The sequence below is a fragment of the Galeopterus variegatus genome, unplaced genomic scaffold (assembly GCF_000696425.1).
Source record: "Galeopterus variegatus unplaced genomic scaffold, G_variegatus-3.0.2 Scaffold133, whole genome shotgun sequence".
In the NCBI taxonomy this organism is placed as follows: Eukaryota; Metazoa; Chordata; class Mammalia; order Dermoptera; family Cynocephalidae; genus Galeopterus; species Galeopterus variegatus.
The window spans coordinates 515723-537422 of record NW_007726244.1 but is presented as its reverse complement, the minus strand read 5'-3'; the positions used below and the strand labels follow the sequence as shown (position 1 = coordinate 537422).

Sequence of the window (21700 nt, the reverse complement as noted above, 5' to 3'; positions counted from 1 at the left end):
GCACTGTAGCAGTGCGCCACCGGGCCGGCCCCGGAATGCACCTCTTGATAGAAAAAGTTAAAGAGCTAAACTAAATATGTTTGTATGTAAAATTATTATTAAAAATCATTTCGAGAACCAGCAAGAATTATTTCCTGCTGAGCAGAGGTTCCTAAGAGGTCCCAAAACGTGTTCCCCAGCCTGAAACCAGCTCAGCCTGAGGTCCAGGCAGACAGATCAGGCACAGCATCAGGCATGAACTCACGACTCCATCATCAGAGACTCCTCCTCTCTTTCTTTTTGCCTCTTCCCTTTAACATGGTAGCATGGCATCAGGCAGAGACTAATCCTTTGGTAGGATGGCATGACGTGTCCCATGAGTCACGGGGTCACCATCTCCACGGTGCACTGTGCACCTGAACATTAGTCCTGGAATCACTGTCGTCACCACCAACAGCAATATGGCTGATGAACTTGGCTCATGCAGAAAAATATTTTTTAAAATTTCATTAATGAATGGAATGAGATGAGTTTTCAGTGATTTCAACTTTTGTTGCTGAAAGAGCAGAAAAATATGTAGCACTTCTAGGGATTTTTTAGAAGGCAGACTATAAGCCATTAAAATGTTAAAATTCATTCGTTCAACACGTATTTATTGAGTACCTACTGAGTGCCAGGCATTGTTCTAGATGCTGATGATGCAGCAGAGAACAAAAGCCTCTGATCTCAGAAAGCTGCCATTCTAGTGAAGAGTCTCACCCAGCATACTGGTCTCTAAGTGAGTTGGACACTGGAACTAATTTTTAAATATCTCTGTAGGGAAAAAAAACAACAAAAGTGCTTTTCCTATACTCTTACTCAGCAACAATCAACACAGAAGACTTCCGTCACCAAATGCGTGGGGGTTTCTCTCCACCAGCAGGCAAGCAATCAGTTCTGCAGTGGACATCAGCTGAGTGTCCTCTAATTCAATTCTGACACTGTCTGCCTACCTGGAGAAGCATCAGATACCACAGGTTGAGGGCTCAGTCCCCAAGACTGACACCCCCCCACTTTAGGTGCCAGTCGCAAGCTCCAGGTTGTTTTACCTGTGCTTCTTACCTCCTGGCTATAAATCGGGGTTCCCACAACCTCCTCCTTGGATTCCGTTCATTTGCTGAGAAGCTCACAGAACTCAGGGAAACACTTACATTTAGTGGTTTATTATAAGGGTATTACAAATGATATTACAAAAGATACAAATGAAGAGACACATAGGGTGACATATGGGGGAAGGGGCATGGAGCTTCCAGGCACTTCTCTGTCACTCCACCCTCCAGGATCCTCCACTTGTTCGGTCATCCGGAAGCTCTCCAAACCCTGTGCTTTTGGCTTTTCAGGGAAGCTTCATTATGTACACATGACTGAAGCATGGACAACCATGTATAAATGTGATTGAACAAAAAGAATGTGATCTAATACTAATAGACTGGTGGGGAAACCAGCAAGGTCTATTTGTTCAGGTTCTTCTTGGCCTCTCTGTGCAGCATCCCTTCCTCTTGGGTATGGGGCAGGACCCCTTCTGAAATGGAGGTCTTATGACCTACAATCAGATAAAGTAGGTAAGAGAATTTCTTTATGGCCAGCTCCAAGACAGAAAGGCAGGGGAAGATTAGAACAAGCCAGGAACCATGGATGAAAACCAACATACCCATATCGTAATATCACAATATCCTTAAAGATTTCTCCATACTTTGGGAGGTCTCATCAAAGGGAGGCTGATGAGTACATAGTTGCACAGGTCTTCTTTCTTGATCTCTCTTGATATGGCTACAAACATCCCTGGGGAAAGCCTACTCATTTGGGTTTTTGATTTCACAGCCTTTGACACGATCATCAAAGAATTGGCCAAATGGGAATTCCTTGCAAAGGATATAGGAGAAAAGAGGAGGGGTTATTCTTGGGCCAGGTCACCCACCTTTGAGTTGGACAAAACCAAAATGAAATGAGACCCTTAGAAAAGGTCTTTTGCAGCCCCTCAGACTTTGTTCCAGTGCCTTACAGCAGCCAAGGAGTTCCCATAGTCATCCAATTCAATGCAATAAAATCTCTTATAGTTTTTCTTAATAAAAGCAAACACATGACGATTGTTGATATATTTGATTCCTCTTAGCCTTCTCTGCCCTCAGCTACATAATCCCACTGCTGTTAGCTCTCTTGGCCTCGTTAGGCACATGCTATTTATTGAACATGTTGATACCAGTGGTAGAGAAATAGCACATTGCTGAGGCCTTGAAGAAAAGCTTCACCGTGCAGGGCCAGCAATGGAGAGAACGCTGTTGACCCACTAAAGCACTTTAGCTGAAGCATTCTCACCTGTGTTCCTACTGAAAAGTCCCATGAAATCCTGGCCCAGTGTTCCCCAACATTAAGCTCCTCTGAAATGAAAGCAAAAAATAACTAAATCATTGTTAAGAAGGGCTGGGGAGCTGCAATCTGCTGGCATTCACTACAGATCAAAAGGAGATTGGCTGAAACTTAAAGCCACACATCCAGACTCAATTATAATTTCAACTAGGATTTGTCTTTCCCAAAAACACCTGTTCAAGTCATTTCCATTTGTTTAGCTGTTTCCTGATGGACAGAGGAAACTCAACTCTTCATTGTTCGTCCAGAGCAGCACAGTCCAGTAGAACTTTATGCGAAAGTGGGGAGGTCCTGTCTGTGCCAGCCAATGTGGTAGCCACCGGGCACATGCGCACACCTGCTGCCAAGCACTTGAGATGTGGTGTTTGCAACTGAGGAACTGACGTTTTCATTCTATATAGTTTCAGTTAAGTTAAATTTCAGTTGGACAGCGTGGGTCTAGAGGAGCCCCTGCAACTCAGGATGATTCTGGGGACTGGGCATCTTTGTAGACTTTGGCTTTTAGGTCCTTGCCTAGGAAGAGCTATAGGAACTGGGTGTTTCATCTGTTTGCAGACCTCACGGAGTCAGTGTGGTGCCCCTGGCAATGCTCTGCATGTCACGCAGCAGATATGTCACACTGTGGCGGTTCCCTGGATAAACAGCACTTGCCTCTTGTTTCTTTCAAGTTAGGGGCCTGGTGTGAGCAGTTTTCCATGACTCTGAGTAGCTGAGTAACAGATCCCGGGTGAGGATGAGTCATGGACCTGTCTAGAATGCAGACATCTCTAGGGCTGGAGCAGAGATCTCGAACCACAGTTGTGAGAAGGCTGCCAGCATCCCCAAAATGGGGCCCCAAAATGAGCTCACTGGCAAATCCAAATTCTATTGTTGATTTTTGAATTTTGTTTCCACAGTAGAAAGCCGATCTGCAAGAAAGGTGGCCATCCAGGCAGAAGGCTTGGTTTTTTTGCTTTAGTGACAAGAGATAATTACTGTGGGATTGATCAGGCATCCAGAGTACTGGAGCAAATAAATTGTGCAGTGGCCAGTGCAGGAGGGGACCGGCTGTTAATGGAAGTGGTGGCTGGGTCACCCCACCGTAATGTGGCTTGATGGAGCGTCCACATGGGTCTGCTGTAATGTGCTATTGATATGCAGCCAGCCAATTTCCCCTGTGTGGCTGGGGCTGTGAGCTGTTCGAGCAGAGCTGGGCTGCACAGCAGTAAATGAAGAGGAAAATTGAAGTAATGTTGTATTATAAATTTATGATTTCATCTGCCTGACCTAGAGGATGTTTGGCGATGGGGGATGAAGATAAGATCCCCTGCTGTGGCAGATGCCAAATTCTCATCTCGTTGTTCAGGAGACGATGATATTGACAGGTCCAGGAAGAGAGTGGGGTGAGGCCCAAAGTTGGGGTGAACTTAACCATGCTTTTCTTCCTTCTTGTTGAAGACTTGCATATGCCAGGAAGAAAACAGATACGATTGCATCATGCTGGTGGCCCATGTGCAGGGAGGGAGTGACCATTCCACCATCTCCCACCCCCTCGGAGGGATGGATGGGGACACATGGGCTTGTACTTCTGCTGTCAGATTAACACTAAAATATTTAAGACCCCCAGCTCTGAAGGTAGAAGCAAAAGAGCCATTTTTCATCAGGAAAGCCCCTGGGCAGCAGTAATTTGGCTCTTTGCATATAATTCACTTATCAATATTATGAAATGATGATGTAAGAAATCTAGTGCTAAAAGATCTGATTTGGTAGCAGGTGATTAATTTGGAGGAGAATTGAGCTGCCCAGCCATGAAGTAAACACCAGGGAAGGAGCCAGCGTGGTATGTCCATTTAAAGCATCCAAATCCTGGCCTTTGCCCTTGTTCCTTCCCTCTTTCTCCAGCAGATGCCTGCGCTCAGCATCCCACTGGGCTCCTGCTCAATTAGCAGTGAGTGCAAAGCCACTGGGTTATTCTGTCTTGCCTGGGCTGCCTTTTGCCAATGAGATACCAGGTGCTGGGAAATAAACGCATAGGGAAGGAGCAGGTGGCAAGACCCTGCTGAGGCAGAGACCGTTCAGATGGCCAGTGAGTTAGTCGTGACTGCAAATTCAGGAAAGCTCTGGCTGAAGCAAGGGAAAGGAGCCACGCTGGTCTCAGTTGAGAATCTGGCCACATCAACCTGTGAGGCCTTTTAAAGGTGCAAGACTCAATCTCCAAGAGAAGAGGACAGCCTCCTGTCTTAGAGTGGGCTGCTGTAGCAAAATATCAGAGAGAGGGGACTTATAAACAACAAATATTTATTTCTCACAGTTCTGGAGGCTGGGAAGCCAAGATCCAGGCTCTGGCAGATTCTCTGTATGGGGAGGGCCCGTTCCTCATAGACGGAGCCCTCCCACTGTGTCCTCACATGTTGGAAGGGGTGAGGGCCTCTCTCCAGCCTCTTTATAAGGACACTAATCCCAGTTCTGTGGGCTCCGTCCTCAAGACCTAATCACCTCTCAAAGGCCACACCTCTTAACACCATCACTTTGGGGGTGCAGATATCAGCACATGCATTCAGATCATAGCAACCCCCAGGGGCATGGTCTTGGGCTAGAGGCAGGACTGGAACTTGAGCCTCCTGACTGCCGACCAGTGAGTTTCTGTTCTGGGTCTGAGGGTAGATCCACAAGCAAAAGCTACAATACGAACACCCACAAGGAAGTGAGGGACGACAGGTCCCATCTCTGCACCTCTGAGGCACAGAAGCTCTGAAGGGGCAGCAGGAAGACAAGCAGGCTCTGACTCATGCTGCCAGAGTGCAAGCGGGATGCAGTTTAGTAACTGATCCTTGTCCTGGAGCCCTCACTTGCAGAGGCGACAGGTGGTTGGTGTGACATGGGAGAATCCACAGGGGAGGTGGATCGTGAGACCCCAGAGCTCATGTTTAGGGGTGTCCTAAGGGGGTGTACAGAAGTGCAGAGACACAGGGACAGTGGGCACTGTTGGCCTCCTCACTGGTGAGCCCAGAGACTCATAAATCCACCCATCAAAGTAACTTTTTTTTACTTGTTTTTTGGTTTTTTGGGTTTTTTGTTTTTGTCTTTTTCTTATTTTCCTTTTTTTTTTTTTTTCCTTTTTTTTTTTTTTCCTTTTTTTATTATTCAAAGTAACTTTCTACCACTGTTTTGGGAGCAAGCAGCAGAAATAACTCTGGCTGCTGTAAGCAGCAAGGGAGATGATTGGGAGGAGCTTGGGCATTGCGCAGAATTGACGGGAAAGCTGGAGAACAGGACTCAGGAAACAGGCAGGAACTGGGGAAGCTGGGTGGTCAGAGCTCCAGCCCCAGCCAAGGGGACAACCCAGGCATGACCTAGTCAGGGGGCCATCGTTGCCACCATTGGACGCTGGATTCTGCTGCTGACACCAGAATAAATCCTAAGCCACCCCCTCCTCCCCTGCCCCACCAGCTCCAGAGGCAGGCAGGCCTGAGGAAGGCTCCTTGGCTGAGCCCCAGTTTACCGGCCAGCCTCCCAGCTGCAAGCTCAGGGAGAGCTGAAGACAAGCCTCTCTCAAAACACATATTGGGAGGGGTTCACTGCTGGGCAGCTGAAAAACAACCACAGACATCCACCGCAGAGGTCAAAGCAAAAGTCAAGCCTTTGGTGGTGGTCAGGTGGCCATGTGGTATTTTAAGAGCATGAAGGTACTGAGATTACCCATACATTGAGCAGAGGAAGGCAGAGTGAGCCAGTGGGGTAGGAACAGGAGGCAGCCACAGATCTCCTGTGGCCAGTGAAGTTTCAGTCCAAGAAGGCTACATCAGCCTTCGTTGTAGCCTGAATCAAGAGGCAGGTTTGTGAAGAGTGAAATGGCCTGAGTAGGCACAATGACTCATCGAGAGCTGAAGTGACATCTCACTGGGGGCTTAGTAACAGATCGGAGAAGGCCCCACCAGCACCAGGACTTGCTAGCAGAGTTTTCTCTGCACCCCAGGCTCAGCCCAGCAGCAGTCTCCACTAGTACCCCTCGATTAACCACCCCCTCAGCTATCTGCTGAGACAGTATCTAGAAAAATATGCTTGCTGTGAAATACATGTCAGAACACATGGCAAGAGACTTCTGAGTTTGGCCCATGCTTTGTGGTGCATGTTTTAACACAACCAGTTCCTTGCCATTCTCCAAGGGTCTTTCAAAGACACCGGCACCTCTGTGGATGACCCACATGCTGGAATGTGGGCCCCTGAGCATCCCCCCTCCCTTGGGCCATGGCTCATTAGGCCCAGCAATTTCCAGAGGCACAGGGTCAGCTCTGAGTCTGGCCACTGAACTGTGACCCTTGAGTACCCACGCTCTGTGTGGTACTGGCCCTCTTCTCCTCTGCCTTGGGAGGAGGCACTACAAGGACTTTAATCTCCTACTGTCAATAGCTTTAAGGTAAAGTACATTCGGGGTAAGCTCTCCAAATGTCAGAGTCAGCGCAGGCCCTGTGGCTGGTGCTAATGCGTGGCATTTACTTTGCAGGTTCAAGAAAGTGCATGGGCTTTGAGAGGGTCCAGCTGCCCAAATGTGGGTTAATTACCAGCAGCCCCCTGGCCTCGGGAGAAAGGTGACCGAGGGAGTAAAGACCCTCATGGGAGACAAATCATTTGTGAAGGAAAATAACTCAGGCCATTCCTCATTGCCACCCTCCCTGGGATTTCACCCCAGACCTGAGGCGGCTGTACTAATGGGAATCTGATCTTTCTGTCTATTCAAGGCTACCCCAACTTTGTGGCAACCTATGGCCGCGGCTACCCTGGATTCGCACCTAGCTATGGCTATCAGTTCCCAGGTGAGTGGCGTGGTCTCCAGGGGCTTTGGAAACATGGGAGGTGGGCTGCATGTGGGGGAAGACGGGAGGACTCCTACTGAAAACACAACTCCTACACACCTCCATTTAAGAAATGACCTGTAGGTGCCGGATTTCAAATCCACTCAAGTCCAGGGCAGGATGCAGCTCAGAGTTCCTGATTGCCTAAAGTATGTCATCGGTGCTGAGTCTGTGAGTGGCAGCTTTGAAAGGAGGCTTCCCTCTGCTCACTCCTATTTCTGAAGTTGTCGCAGATTCTTTCTCCCTGGGGACTGAACTCTAGGCCCAGAGTTTTCTTTCACCCTCTACCACCCCCAGCGTGCCTGTCCCTCCCCACATCCACGTGTCTGATGTCCACCGTCTTCCTGCCCTTCCCTCCTCTCCTCCTCCTGCTCGATCCTGACCTCTCTGGCTGCAGTGCCCTTCTGGCGTGTGTTGGTAGTGGGCTGCTGGGGTTCGGGTTTGCCGTGCATCCTGGGTGGGGCTGTTTAGATTCTCCCTTCCCTCCGTGTGGGTGTCAGAGACTTGAGGCAGAGCCCGCGGCGATGCCCATCCACAGGCCTGGGCTGCTGCAGCGTCAAGGTAGCTGGCAGGCACAGCAAGGGTAGGCCTGGTCTTGTAGGGATGGCAGGAGGATGTTGGAGGAAGCAATGTTTTATGAGGCTGTGCTTTTCCCCTGAGGTTGGCCAGTCTTTCCCAGACTTGGAGTAGAGATGAGACTATATCGGGGAGCTTGAGAGTATATGTGCAGAGACAGCTGAGATTTCCAGAGAAGGTCTTGTCCTCTGTGGGTTCTCTGCTGAGGGAGGAGGCTCCACAGGGAGCTGGGCTGCAGGCATATTTTCACTCCTGGGTGGCCATCGTGCCTAGACTTGGAGGCCGGGGAGCGTCAGGGTCTGAGATGAATCAGGAAGCGAAGGGAGCAAAGATGTCGCCCTGGAGGATGGCGCTCCGAGGCTGATGACCGGAGGGCAGAGTGGGGGCCTGGCCCAGCATTTGCCTCAGACCGAGCTTTGGGGAGGAGAAGGGTGTGTGGGGGAGGGCAGGAGGCGTCTGGGACACTTCAAGCCACACGCTGTGGTAGACGGATCTGTCAACCAGCGATGGAAGCCCTGGGCTTTTGTCCAGGCTCCAACACCAACTGGCCAGGTGGCTGTGCACAGATCACCCAACTTGTCTGGGCCTCACTTCTCTCTTCTGTAAATGGGGGTTTGTGCGGGATGGTCTATTGGGGGTCAGAGGGTGAGGGGAGGAGGCAGGTACAGTAGCAGAAGTTCGAGGTGGAAGAGGGTGGGGACTCCCCCACTAGTGTCCCCCGGGGCCAAGGCAGTTTCCCCGTCTGGGAGGGGCCCGCAGCTAGGATCCCTGGCCCCCCCACCCACGAAGCCCTCCCCACAGCTTCCCAATAGCAGATGGTGCTGTGATTAGATTTCCCAATTTACAGATGGAGCCCCTGGGGCACAGAGAGGTAGAAAACCCTTTTCAGGGGGTCACAACGAGCAAGGGACAGGGCCAGGATCTGCACCCGGGCAGTCTGGGGCTAACTGCCATGCTCCACTGTCACCTTGGGGTCCATTCGTCCAGGACGGTCACATAAGCCACATGCAACCACTAAAATTTAGATTTAAGTTAATTCAAATTAAGGGAAAAGAAACATTCAGTTCCTCAGTCACAAGAGCCACATTTCAGTTACTCAGTAGTTGCATGTGGCTTGAGGCTCCCGTCAGCGCAGAGTGTGGAACATTTCCATCATCACGGAAAGTTCCATGGGATGGAACTTAAAGGAAGAGGGTGTTGTGGGGTGCATGGTCCACACATACACGCATGCATGCACTGGCTCTCCCAGAGGGACCTCTTGGGTCCCCACCCTATTCTCCATTCCTTGCCTGTCCTGCTCAGCCTAGAAGCTAGTGGCAGGTTCAGGGGGAGTTTTTGCTCTCCCTTCCTCCCCCGGCTTGCCCTGCAGGGGGCAAGAGATGCACAGGCTCATGCACTGTGATGACCTGTGCGCTTGGCACAACCTGCCTCCCTTCGTCATCAGGTTGCCATTGCCACTCAGTGCACTGCTAATGCCAGGGCAACTCTGCAGTGAAGAGTTGGGGGATCTTAATGTGGAATAATTTGGGGGATGACAGACTGGACTCCATGCTAAGGTCCAGGTCTTATCTGAAAACTGGCCCTCAGGGCCATCAGGCATGCAAGAGTGGCCAAGCCAAAGCTGGGCAGAATGAGATGGGGTGCCCCGGGTGCCCAGCTCTTCACCAAAAGCCAAGGCTTTGGGAAGTGGAGTAGGGGTAGGGGAGACAGAGTGGGGTTGGAGTGATTATGCACAGGGCCCAGCTGTTTATCACTGTCACCAGCTCCCACAGCTTAACGTAGTCAGCTGGGTTTGAAGGGGACAGAAATTGGGCATTAAAATGTACAGACAGCGACTCCCTGACCTGTGGGAGTTAGCTGTTCTGTTCCCTTTGAGCTCTCAAGCTTCCCAGTTCCCATCCTTCCCACTCACACCGTGAAAGCCTCTTGTTTCTCTTCAGTGATGGCCAGAAAGGGGCCACCAGTGGCCACACAAGTGACACTACCTGCTCTCAGGGAGGGTAAGGGTGTGAGTGACCTAGCTGCCCACCCCCCAGGGAGGAGCCAGGCTGGAGTCAGAGTCCACCCAGTCCTGAGCCCCTGCTCGGGGAGCGGCCTCCTATGGAGGAGTGGTTCTGCCTGCTTGTCCCGATGCCTCACCAGCAGCCTCATAGCTCTAGACACAAGGCTAGGTAAGCCCCTGTGCCGCTGCAGTCCAGAGCTCAGGGACTGGTTGTTCCTCTCTAGAACTGAACTTGACCCCTCTGGAGCCTCAGCCTCAGGGGCGGTGCCACTGGAACGGGAGAGCTTTGGAATGTTCTGACATCTGTCCCTGGCCTCATGCCAGTAGGAGTGTTCCTGGGGGACCTAGCCCAGTCTGTGGGGTACAGAGGGGGATCCCAGAGATGGCGTGGCCCAGCCCTTTGCCCTCACCCCACCACCGTCAGATTGGCTCTGTTGACCCTCCCGATGCCTCAGGCATCCTGTAACTTGGTGACATCAGCACAGCTGTCGTGTCACCACCACACTGTCCTGAAGTTTTTTCTCTGTGGTCTTTCTTTCCAACGTCTTCACTGTGTGGCCACATCACCCACTTCCCACCTCCAGTCCTCCTGACACTGCATGTGGACCCCATATCCCTCCCAGCCCCTCTCTGATCCCATCATAGCAGGGCCATGCAAGACGACTAGCTGAAAAGTGAAGGCGCATCCAAGTCCAGGGAGCTGCCGAGCCTGAGTCCCATTTTCAAAAGATGCGGTCTGATCCCCGTTATAAAGGATCCTCCTTTTCCCTGAATTTCCCTTTTCTATGAATGTCCCTCTCGTCTGGCGGGGGTCCAGAGAGCCCTCTCAGCAGAGCCTCGTGGCTACCTGTGTGGCATGAGGTTGCAGCAGCCTTTCCTGGGCCACATTCAAGATTCTGCAAGGATAAATGAGCCATCGTGAGAGAGAGGCCTAGACATCTTTGAGTAGTTTTTAGAGTGGGTAGTAGGTCTTTTCTAGAAAGGCTGGGTGGTGACCAGCCACTTTGGAAATGGCTCCTTCCTCCCATGCCCAGCTGTCCGCCTGCCCAGTATTCAGATCAGTATTCAGTCTTGGATTACTATGATTGTGGTCAGTGGTCTCCCCTCTGCCTCTGTTTTCCCCCCTCTGGACTTCTCGTTTCGGTTTAATCTGTTAATTTCTGTTCTTATTTCACTTTGCAGACTATGTGCCGATTTCACAAGACATAATTTTTATCAACTAGCTCTTAAGAGAGGCATAGCACATTGGGGTTTGCTACCATTTCTAGAGAGAGGATACAGTCCCGGCCTGGGCCACCCCAGCTGCTGTCAGTACCCACTGAAACTCTGTCCCACCTGCCTGTTTGAACAAATGTTCTTTTTCTCATTTTTAATTCTTGGAAAAGACTCGCGTTCTCATTGTTTCACTCAATCTTATAAAAAACCTTTATTCTCCAGTCCCCTCCCATTTTGCTTCTTGTACACAATGTAACCAGCCCCACCCCTGCATCCCCAGAATGTAAGGGGGCCAGAGGGAAGCTTCTCACAAACTTTGTAAAGCCTTCTTAAGGGAACTCAGGAAGAAAGAATCAAATTATTTTAAATAATGACCAAACAGGCTCGTTGGGGCATTTCATGGGGTGAGCTTCTAAGTGCCCAGAGGGTGGCAGATATGTGACTGGAACACGTGTGTCCTGTGGCGGACAAGAGTGAACACACACATGCAGACTGTTCTGTAAAAACGTGAAAAACAATCTGGAAGAGCAACTGTGTTAGCAGCATTTGATTGTCTTTGTCTTTTGGGGCCTGTTTCCCAGTGGCTTCTGCCATAATAATAAGCACATCTGTCTTCAAGAAGGGACAGCGGAGTCACCTGGGCATTGCCACATGTCAGGCACCATGGCACCGGTCCATACCGGGCCCCTCCATCCCCAGCCTCGCCTCCCTGGCTGTGCTGGCCTTGCGTTCCCTGCCGGCACCACTGGAGTAGGAGGGGACAGAGCACAGAGGGCCCACCTGATCAGGCCTCATCTCAGGGCTGACAGTCTCCCCAAGAAGGATCCTTTCCCATGATTCTGACTCCTCCACTTTCCTGTTTGAATAACCCCCACTCTCTTGCATTGATGATGTACAGCTCAGTCAGACCCTGCAGAGTCACTCCTTTGTCTGTGCTCATAGTTTGTGAGAAGTGACCCACATGCTCCCATTCAATGCATCTGATGTGAGCAAATCCGTAAGTTTGCACGGCAGTGTCCTTCAGACCCAACATGTGCAGTGTGGCTCATCTCATTAAAGATGCCCGATGTAATTATTGGTTAGTTTCATTTTATTTTCCCGCAGGCTTTTTCATGAGCTGTTTTTTGTTGTTGTTTTGTTTTGCTTTTTTTTCCAAAAACAGAATCTGTATGGCTTTTTTTGCCCCCTCCATATTTTGTTTTGCTATGAATTGCTTTGCTTTGGCTTTTATTTTCCTGCAGGCTTTTCCATGAGCTGTTTTTTGTTGTTGTTTTGTTTTGCTTTTTTTTCCAAAAACAAAATCTGTATGGCTTTTTTTGCCCCCTCCATATTTTGTTTTGCTATGAATTGCTTTGCTTTGGTGAACTTGTCCTAGTATGCTTGCCTCACAGACGTTTTAGCCATTGTGAATTTCCTTCATCTCTGTAAATAGTTCATCTGTGTGCCTCTCCCTAATGACATTTTATTTTTTTCCCCTGTAAGCAACTGAGGTAGAAAAATAAATTGTTTACCACGGACATGCTGTGTGCTGCCGTCTCTTAGCCTGACAGTGTCCTGTTCTCGCTCCGGGGGAGGTGAATGCACTAAATAACCAGTACCAATGACAGCCGAGTGCAGTTTCTAAAAGCATGCGAACTCCCCCTGCCTGCCGCCTGCTCTCAGCCCTCCCTGCTTCCCCTCGTCCCCTGTACTTGCTCGAGGTGCTCTGTCCTTGAGCAGAGTGGCAGAGCATCTGCATGCACCGGCTGCGTGGTATCACCCCGATGCCCCTTCCTCTGCCATCGCTCCCGCCTCAAGTGAAAACACCACTGGAACATCTGGAGCCCCTCCCATCTGTGCACCAGGTGTCGGTGTGTGCTCATGACATGCTCGTGCCCGTGGGCCTGCAAGCGGTTGTGCACACGGCTCGCCTTCCTAACTCCCCCAGCAGTGCAGATTGGAGGAGGCACCTGTGGAACAATGGAAATGTTGCTGGGCATGACACAAACAAGAGGACCTCATTTTCAGGTCCCAGGTGGCCGCTTTGTAGCCATGTGACCTTGAGTACGTTACCTATCCCTCTAAGCCCTGGGGATAATGAAAGTACCTAGTTAGCTGGGTTTTAGAATTAAGGGATAATGTGTGCGTGTGTGAATATGCCTTGTAAATTGGTAAATGCTATACAATTGGAACTTTTAGAAATACCAGGCATTGATGTTCTTATTAAGTCAGCTCTCCAGAGTGGTTTTCCTACCCTTAACACCCGTGATGGAGCTGCCTGTTGGTGGATCTGCTTACCAGTGAAAGGAATGATAGAAGACCCCCAGGTGAAGCCAGGGAGTTGCTGGGACCTCCTGCCCACCCTCACCCCCATCCTTTCTGTTCCCCCCTCCGCATTTACTGATCATCAGGCACCAGATTAGGTACCAGACATCTGGACATGAGTAAGACTCACTCCTTCATGATGCTGATAGTCTAGCCAAGGGAGAGAGAACCAGTGACCAGACTGGTTCTCAGGTTGTGTGTCACAGGACAGATGCTTACTAGAGAGAGAAGCTTTCTATGCTATGAGGGGACAAAGATGGGCTGCTTGCCCAATGGCCTTCTAGAGACGGTGACACCAGAACTGGGTCTTGAAAAGTCAAATAGAATTAACTAGGTAAAAAAGGGAAGGAAATATATCCCAGGCAGAGAAATGACATGCTTAGACACTGAATCAGATAGTTTTAAGAAGGAAAACATAAAAGTAATAAAACACAAAATAATAATAGCCTAAACAAAATAAGAATGTGTTTCTCTCTCTCAGTTAAAAGAAGCCTGGATGTGGTTCCATAATATTAGAGGTCTGGGTTTCTTCTGTCTTGTTCTGTCCTCTTCAGCATGAGATTCCACCTCATAGTCTAAGAAGGCTGCTTGAGCTCCACCCATCACATACCCCTCCGAGAGGAATACACCTCTTCCCTTTAATAACACTTATTAAAAGTCATGTGTTACACTCAGCTTAGATCCCATTGGTCAGCACTTAGTCACATGGCTAGTTTCAGCTGCATGGAAACCTCAAAAATGCCTTTATTCTGGGTAACAATGTGTCTAACAACAGGGGGTTCTGGCACTAGGGAAGAAGAGTGGAACCGATACTAGGGGACACATAGCTTTCTCAGCTACAGCCTGAGAGAGGAAGCATTGCAGGTTCTGGGGATTATGAACTAACTACTCAAGTATGGGGAGCTTGCAGGAGCATCTTTGGAGAGGCACAAGGCTGGAGTTGTGGTAGGCCTTGTGAGTCAGATTTCGGAGGTCAAATGTGATCCCAAAAGCATATGAAGGATTTGAAGAGTATTTTAAGTAGAGGAGTGATAATGGTCAGACTTCCAAAGTGAGTCAGGGGGGTTGGAGGGGGTTGTCAGTGAAGAAGCTGTGAGGATTGAGCCCAGAGTGTCCGCTTCTCCCTGCACCCCTGCCTCCTGTCCTCTGCCTTACACTCTCTTGGCCCCACTCCTCTCTCCCTGCCTTGGGCTGGCTGGCAGTTCTAGGGGGTCTTTCAGACAGCAGGAGACAGCAGGGTTAATACTCATATGGCTGCAGCTGCCAAAGTCTCAACAACTGACAGGCTTGAGCTACAGAGCTCTTGGGCAGATAGTAGAGCCATGCTAACATCTCATGGATTGGTGCACGCGCCTCCCTCCCAGGACACTTATGTGCCAACAGCAGGGGCAGGTGGGTCCTCAGGCAGGGAGAACGTTCCATAGCTGGCTGGGCTTGGACCATGGTTCTGGAAGTGCCAGTTTACGCTCCTTCTTCGTCAGCAATGGAAAACAGGTGTCATCTCAGGTGCTGATGCTGACTGATGAGTACTGGCTTCCTGGAGTGCTGGCTTCAGAATGATTTTGAGGCCAAGTCCTTGCTCAGCAGAAAGGAGGGCTGTGATCAGCAATGCTGGGCAGTCCTGCATCAGGACCCCCTGCGCACTCGCCATGCGTCTTGCCTTCTGTATTCCTGTCCACTGATGGTTCCTTGGCGCCGGCTGATTTTCAGTCAATCTAAAAGATAGCTGTTTTGTGTTTCACATGGGGGTGGGGATGCTCTGAGGACAGGTGCCATAGCTCAGGGGCATCCTCTTCTGGAGGGGAGGCCTCCGTAGCTGCTCATCAGTAGAGGCTGCTTCTATGTAATCTTTGTTCAAGCCACCCAGTCTTTGAGCAAAGGCAGAGGCTTAGTGGTCTGTCAGGGTATGGCTTGGATGTGGAAGGCAGAGTGACGAGAGCCCAAGCCCCCAGGAGGTTGAGGAGTTTGCCTTAAACCGAATGATTGGGGAAAACAGCCTTGGCCATGGGCAGAGAGTTCCTTCCTGAAGCAGATCTCGCCATGCCCCCGTCCATTCTGTGTAGTTGATGACATTTTGCAGAGTGTTCAGAAATGCTGATAGCTGCCACGCCACTAAGATCCTGCCTGAGCATGGTAACCTGGGCCACTGGGGGGACAACTCCAGAGCCCTTCTCTCCCCTCCTCCAGCCCCCCCACATAGCAAAGACCCTTGTGGTCCACCCCTACTCAAGAGAGGCAAGGCCTGGGCATGTGCTCAGGGAACTGCTTCCCACCTGAGTCTCTCCTGTGTTCTACTCTTTCTGGTCTGTTTCTCGGACGGAAAGGAGCCCCCTCCCCAGCCTCTGCAGCCTTGTCATGGNCTCTCCCCTCCTCCAGCCCCCCCACATAGCAAAGACCCTTGTGGTCCACCCCTACTCAAGAGAGGCAAGGCCTGGGCATGTGCTCAGGGAACTGCTTCCCACCTGAGTCTCTCCTGTGTTCTACTCTTTCTGGTCTGTTTCTCGGACGGAAAGGAGCCCCCTCCCCAGCCTCTGCAGCCTTGTCATGGAAGGCAAGACCTGGGCATGTGCTCAGGGAACTGCTTCCCACTCTGTTTCTGGTCTGTTTCTCGGACGGAAAGGAGCCCCCTCCCCAGCCTCTGCAGCCTTGTCATGGAGGTCATTCCAGCGCTGCCGAGGTAGAATCATAGAACCAGTGGCTCAGGATGACCCCTCATTTGATTGCAAATGTAAACTCCACAGCTCTTCCTCCTATTTCAGTTTATAATGGGCTCTTCCCTCACCCCCTACCCTAGAAATGCCCTCGCTGGGAACCCTGACGGACCCTCAATGTGGTGGACACGCATGCTCTTCCTATCCCATGGCTTCCAGTTGGGTCCAGAATGGAACCCAACTTACAAGTGACAGCTGGTTTCTTGCTAGTAAGAAGCAGATCTTGAAATATCAGGGTGGGGAGTCGACTTCCTGGGTATGTTGCCCTAACTATGGACTCATGCGTCCGGGACCTGCAGCCGGATGTTGCTGCACCGTAAGGAGAAATGCTCCCCTGTAAGGGAGAGCCCTCCTGACATAGCAGCCCCCACACATCTGTCTTATCACCAGCCCTCTAATCTGTACATCCCTTCAGCCCTCAGCCTCGTCTCTAGGGATTACCCCCTTCACAGATTAGATCCACAGCCAGATTTTAAATCACAAGCCGGCTCCCCCTGCGGCTGCCCACTCCGGCACCACCTGGCCCTGTGTTTACTTGGGGCTTATCCTCTCATTTGAATATTAAAGACAAGCTTAGTTAGGAAAGCATATCTGCTGCTTTTAAAGAAGACGGAGAAGTAAAATTCAGCAGCACACCCCAAATCCAGAAGGGCCTGGCATGAGACTTGGGCTGTGGATGTGCCGTGTGGCCACGCTCCTCCCTTGGCGTGGAAAATCAGGAGCTGACTCTATTCCCAGATGAAAGCAGAGCACGGTGCCTAATAGGCACTTAATAAATGTTTGCAGAAATGAATTGGAGCAATCTGAATTGACGGGAATTGCGGGTTTCACTTTCGATCAGCTTTCTGTGCCTCTTGAAGCTCCTCTGCATAAATAAAGGGAAATGTGACTAAGTGAGCGCTCAGCTCCCCACGGTGAAGCCCAGAGCACTGTGTTCTCAGGCGGGAAGGCAGGAGTCTGAGTTCTTGCTTTTAGCTTGCTGGGAGAGTAAGGCTGCCTCTCGGCCTCAGTTTCCCCATCTGTCAAACAGAGCTATGGATCCGTGCTCTACTCCCTTTCTCACAGGTTGTTGAGAGTGTCACTGGGATCTAGTGCCTTGGAAGAGTCACGTCCAAGGAAGGTAGCCCTGTACAAGGAGCCACCCAGCCAGCTACGGCAGGGGGTGGCAGTGAGGAGGCTTTGGGCATGGCCCCTGCACCTCGTTCTCTGTGGGCTGAGACCCAGTGCCCAGCAGATCCCATCCCCCACCAGCACCGCCGTCCTCGGCTCCCCCACACCTTCTAAAGCACCTATATACCACCAGCCTCACAAAGTCCCCATTAAGTCTGCCAACTAACTTAATCACCTTACTTCAAGCTCTTCAGTTTTCATTTCCATCAGCAAAAGCAAGCAAAAGGGTGCAGCTTAAAAAACAAAACAAGGAAAACCATACATTACTCAGAGTGTGAAGTTCCAGCCAGACAACAGTGCCAGGCCTGAGGGTTGGGCAGCTCGTGCCTTCCAGAGCAGCCAAGGACAGGGCAGAAGACAGAGTTGTGTCCCCCCAACTCCTTCCTCCCCAGGCTGAAAAGAGTCCTGCCCGGAGACATTTTCACTGAGTCCAGGTCAGCTTGGATCCCCTGCCCCCAAGAGACCTCAACCAACCAGATCACTCCCTCCGGTCTCCCTTCCATCAGGGCAAGAGCACATTCTGTGCCGTGTGCTGGAGATGGTCATTGGTGCCTGACCTGAGCCGGGGCATTCTGGGGCATGGGGATGCTGAGCCTGGAGGAGCAGCCCACATGTGGCCAAATGAACTTTTCTGTGGTCTGACCTATGAGATGGGAGCAGAGGAGGGAGTCGCTGTCTCTGCCAGAAAGCATTCAGGAAAGGGCAACGTCTCAGTCCGTTGAGGCTGCTACAGCAAAATACCATACACTGGGTATCTTATAAACAACAGAAATTTATTTCTCACAGTTCTGGAGGCTGGGAAGTCCAAGATCAAGGCACCAACAGATTGGATACCTGGTGAGGGCCACTTCCTGGTTCATGTATGGCCATTTTCTCATTGTCCCCACATGGTGGAAAGGGCTAGCAAGCTCTCTGTGGTCTCTTTTATAATGGCACTGATCTCAATTGTGAGAGCTCCAACCTCATGAGGGCACCAACAGATTGGATACCTGGTGAGGGCCACTTCCTGGTTCATGTATGGCCATTTTCTCATTGTCCCCACATGGTGGAAAGGGCTAGCTAGCTCTCTGTGGTCTCTTTTATAATGGCACTGATCTCAATTGTGAGAGCTCCAACCTCATGACCTAATCACCTCCCAAAGGCCCCACCTCCTGATACTATCACCTTGGGGGTGAGGATTTCAACATATGAAATTGGGAGGGGACTTAAACATTCAGATCATAGCAGGTGACATCTGAAATGAGTTTTGAAGCATAAATAGGAGTTCAGCAGGCAATGAGGAGAGGGTGTTCCACCTCAAGGGACCAGCAGGTGTAAAGGCATGAAAGTGTTACATGTCTTCCGCCCCTTCCATTACTGCCTCTGTTGATTCTTTGGTCAAGATCTGGGCAGATGCTATACTAGTACCTGGGCCAAGACAGCCAAACAACAGACTTTTGGCGTTGAGAAGCTGGTACCGCTTCTTCCCAAATCCAGGGAATCATGGGCAGAAACTTTGTGAACCAGGCATGTTGACCCTACCCTTGTCACAGGAGGCCGTTCTCTGATGGGCCTTTACCTGCCTCCCTGAGCAGCCCCAGTGAGCTCTGGATGCTGGCTAGCCAGGGCTGGCTTTCTGTGAGACAGGAAGCCTTGCCCAAATGCGCTCGCTCGGAGCAGAGCAGTGACCACAGCCTGCTCTTCCTCCCACAGAGGCCCTGCCACCTCACTCTGAGCAGGGGTTTGGCTGGCCCCAGGGCACCCCTGGTTTTGCAGGGGAGGGTCTGGGGCCAGCCTTACAGCTCTCTTACTGGTATCTGCTTACGGCTTCTCCAGGTTTGCTTCTGCCCTCCAGTATGAGCCTTGAACATGCTGGGATTCGGGTAAGGCTAGGAGCAGGGAGAGCACCTTCTCCCCCATACGCTTGCGTCTGTCCGTGCCTCCTCCACCCATCCCTCTATGCATTCTTCCTTTATGCATTCAGCACATAGTTACTAAGCACCTACTGTGCCATTGGTTCTGCCCTAGATGCTGGGGACACATTGGTGAATGAGAGACTGGCCCCTGCCCTTACAGAGCACTTGTTGGGCCCAGAGGCGCAAAGGGGATCTCACTCAGATGGAAGGACCCAGAAAAGCTCCTCTGGCCCAGCCCCTTCTAGAGGAGCTGGGAGGGATGGAACGAGACCCTGCTGGGAGGACAGTATGTCAGGGCAGGAAGGCAATGGAGACTGTAGGTCCAGGCGGCGGGCACAAGCTCCGGGATGTGCATTCACACTTGCAGTGACCACATCACACAGCTGTGGCCACCCCAGCCAGGTCCTCTCTGAGCCCTGCAAGCCCCTGCCTCCTGCTGTCACACCAGCCTGCCAGAGTTAGAGCTTGTACTTCAGATAAAACACACCTTGATCACTCAAGCAAATTATAAGTGTTATCTATTAAAACCCTTTGGATGCAAAATGTCATGTAAACTAATAGGATTTTAGAATAGGAAGGCACCGAAGGGATTTCTCAGCTCTGCTACAGTTATTGCCTTGGGCGATGATAATAAAAATAGAAATAAAAGTTATTATTCCACTTACTGAGCGCCAGCTAACCGTGCTGAGCACCTAACATCGTCTCGTTGAGTCTGCACAGCAGCCCTGCAGGGAGGCGTCGCTAGCTGCTCTGTACAGAGGAGGCAAGTGAGGCTGAGGGAGCTTGAGTGACTCGTGCTGGGTAACACAGCTAGTAAGTGTGGGCAATGCGATTGTTACCCGCTTGCTTTTAACCACTGTGTATTATGCTGTTTCCTTTAACTTGTCCAGGCCTAGAATCTTTCATCTGTTAAATGGGGGTAGTGATGTCTTCCTTGTAGAGTCGCGAGGACTCACTAAGAAACCTCTTGGCCATGGAAAGGGCTCAGGTGGTAGCTGCTGTTACTGTCACTAGTGCAGTGATTACTTTCTCATCATCAAAGCCAAGCTCTTTTACAGGTGAGGAAAGTAAGGCATAGAGAAGGCTGTTCTTTCTGTCTTTCCAACTAGGGCTGGTACTTAGTGCAGTGATTACTTTCTCATCATCAAAGCCAAGCTCTTTTATAGGTGAGGAAAGTAAGGCATAGAGAAGGCTGTTCTTTCTGTCTTTCCAACTAGGGCTGGTACGTAGTGATATTGTACCTACTGGCTGTTGAAAATTGTAAATATTTCTGTCCTAGTTGGTAAATGGCTGCTGCTCTGAGCCTCCAAAGTGTCCCCCCCCCACTCACCACCACCACCCTGGGCTCTCCCCTGAGACTCCCACAGTCCACAAGCAGAAGAGTTGGTGCCCAGCACAGCGGTGGTCTGTCATTCAATATCCGACACCTCCTCTCTCAGGAGACAGAAGTGAGGGAGTGTCTATATTTTACAGGGGAGAGAACTTCAGATGTTTGTTTACTCACTGAGCTAGTGATGGGGCCAGGGTAGGATCCTGGGGTCTTTCAGCAAAAGGTCTTGGGGTGCTCAGGACTTGAGAGTTTGCTGTTCTGGCCCACAGAGGTGGGTGCTATATGGCTTGTGTTTGGAATCCTGCATGGTGGAGCCACTGAAAAGGCCCATGTAGAGTGATGCTGGGGAGGAACACAGGCATGGTGAAAAGGCCCAAAGAGAGTCTAGATTTAAATGTCTCAGCAAGAGACCCTGTTGGGAAGAAGCAAAATTTTGACTCTTTCTCTGGCAATTTGGCATCTGAAATTTGAGGAACAGGGAGTAAAAAGCCATCTGAATAGTGAGCTCTGGAAGGACCAATGGTTTGTCCTGATACCTGTTGGTGGTAGGTGGGAGAGAGTTTCAAAAGCAGAAATTGCCATTTTTATGATAAGTTGGGAGGGAGGGTGTGGTGTGGAAGGAAAAACTCTCAAAATAATTTGCCGATGCCCCCTTAGAAAGTTCGGTCTGGAATCCCTCAACTTTGAAGGTCTTGGTCTGAGAAAGACAGGCAGATGTTTGCTCTGTGGCATAGGGCAGCGAGAGTTGGCTTTGGAATGAGCTCCACATGGCCATTCTCACCCTAGAAATCCTGCTGGAGAGTGAATGATGCTGAAGAGAGCATCCCTGGAGGGTCAGGACCACTGCTGGAGCCCTTGTCATGTGTTGGCCATTCCTGAGGCTGGCCATGTGCCCAGCACTACAGGGACACCTCACCTCATCCCCAAGGCCCCGATGGTTGAACCAAAGAGGAACAAGGCTGGAACTCTCCAGGGCCTCAAGCCAAGAATTTGTCCACTGCATCCAATTCAGTAGGTAGTGACTAGAAAGAAATTGAGGGACCTGTGTCTTGGTCATATGTCCCAGGGCCTTCCTCACTCATTTTTTTTTAACTGAATTGAAGTGAAGTGGTGAAACCTTTTGGGGCTAGGTCAAGATGATAGCCATGGGAATATCTTCATTCCGTTTCCTCTTGCCACCATGATCTTGGAGAAAAGAATTAGTTGGATTGGCCACCTATACACGCCCCTCCTGCACTCTGAATCTTGTGATTGCTGCTTCCATCTTCAAGTAGTATTTG

General features: G+C 50.6%; 1 protein-coding gene across 2 annotated transcripts in view; it reads left to right on the top strand.

Moving 5' to 3' along the window:
• Positions 1 to 21700, top strand: part of MSI2 (musashi RNA-binding protein 2) — a 425361-nt gene that overhangs the window by 359871 nt on the left and 43790 nt on the right. The window contains exon 11 of one of the 2 annotated variants that reach the window (XM_008588952.1): positions 11031 to 11200. The exons of the other annotated variant lie outside the window; for it this stretch is intronic. The gene's annotated coding sequence lies outside the window, so the exon portion shown is untranslated. Of the gene's footprint in view, positions 1 to 11030; positions 11201 to 21700 lie in introns of those variants that run through there. 2 annotated transcript variants of the gene reach the window in all.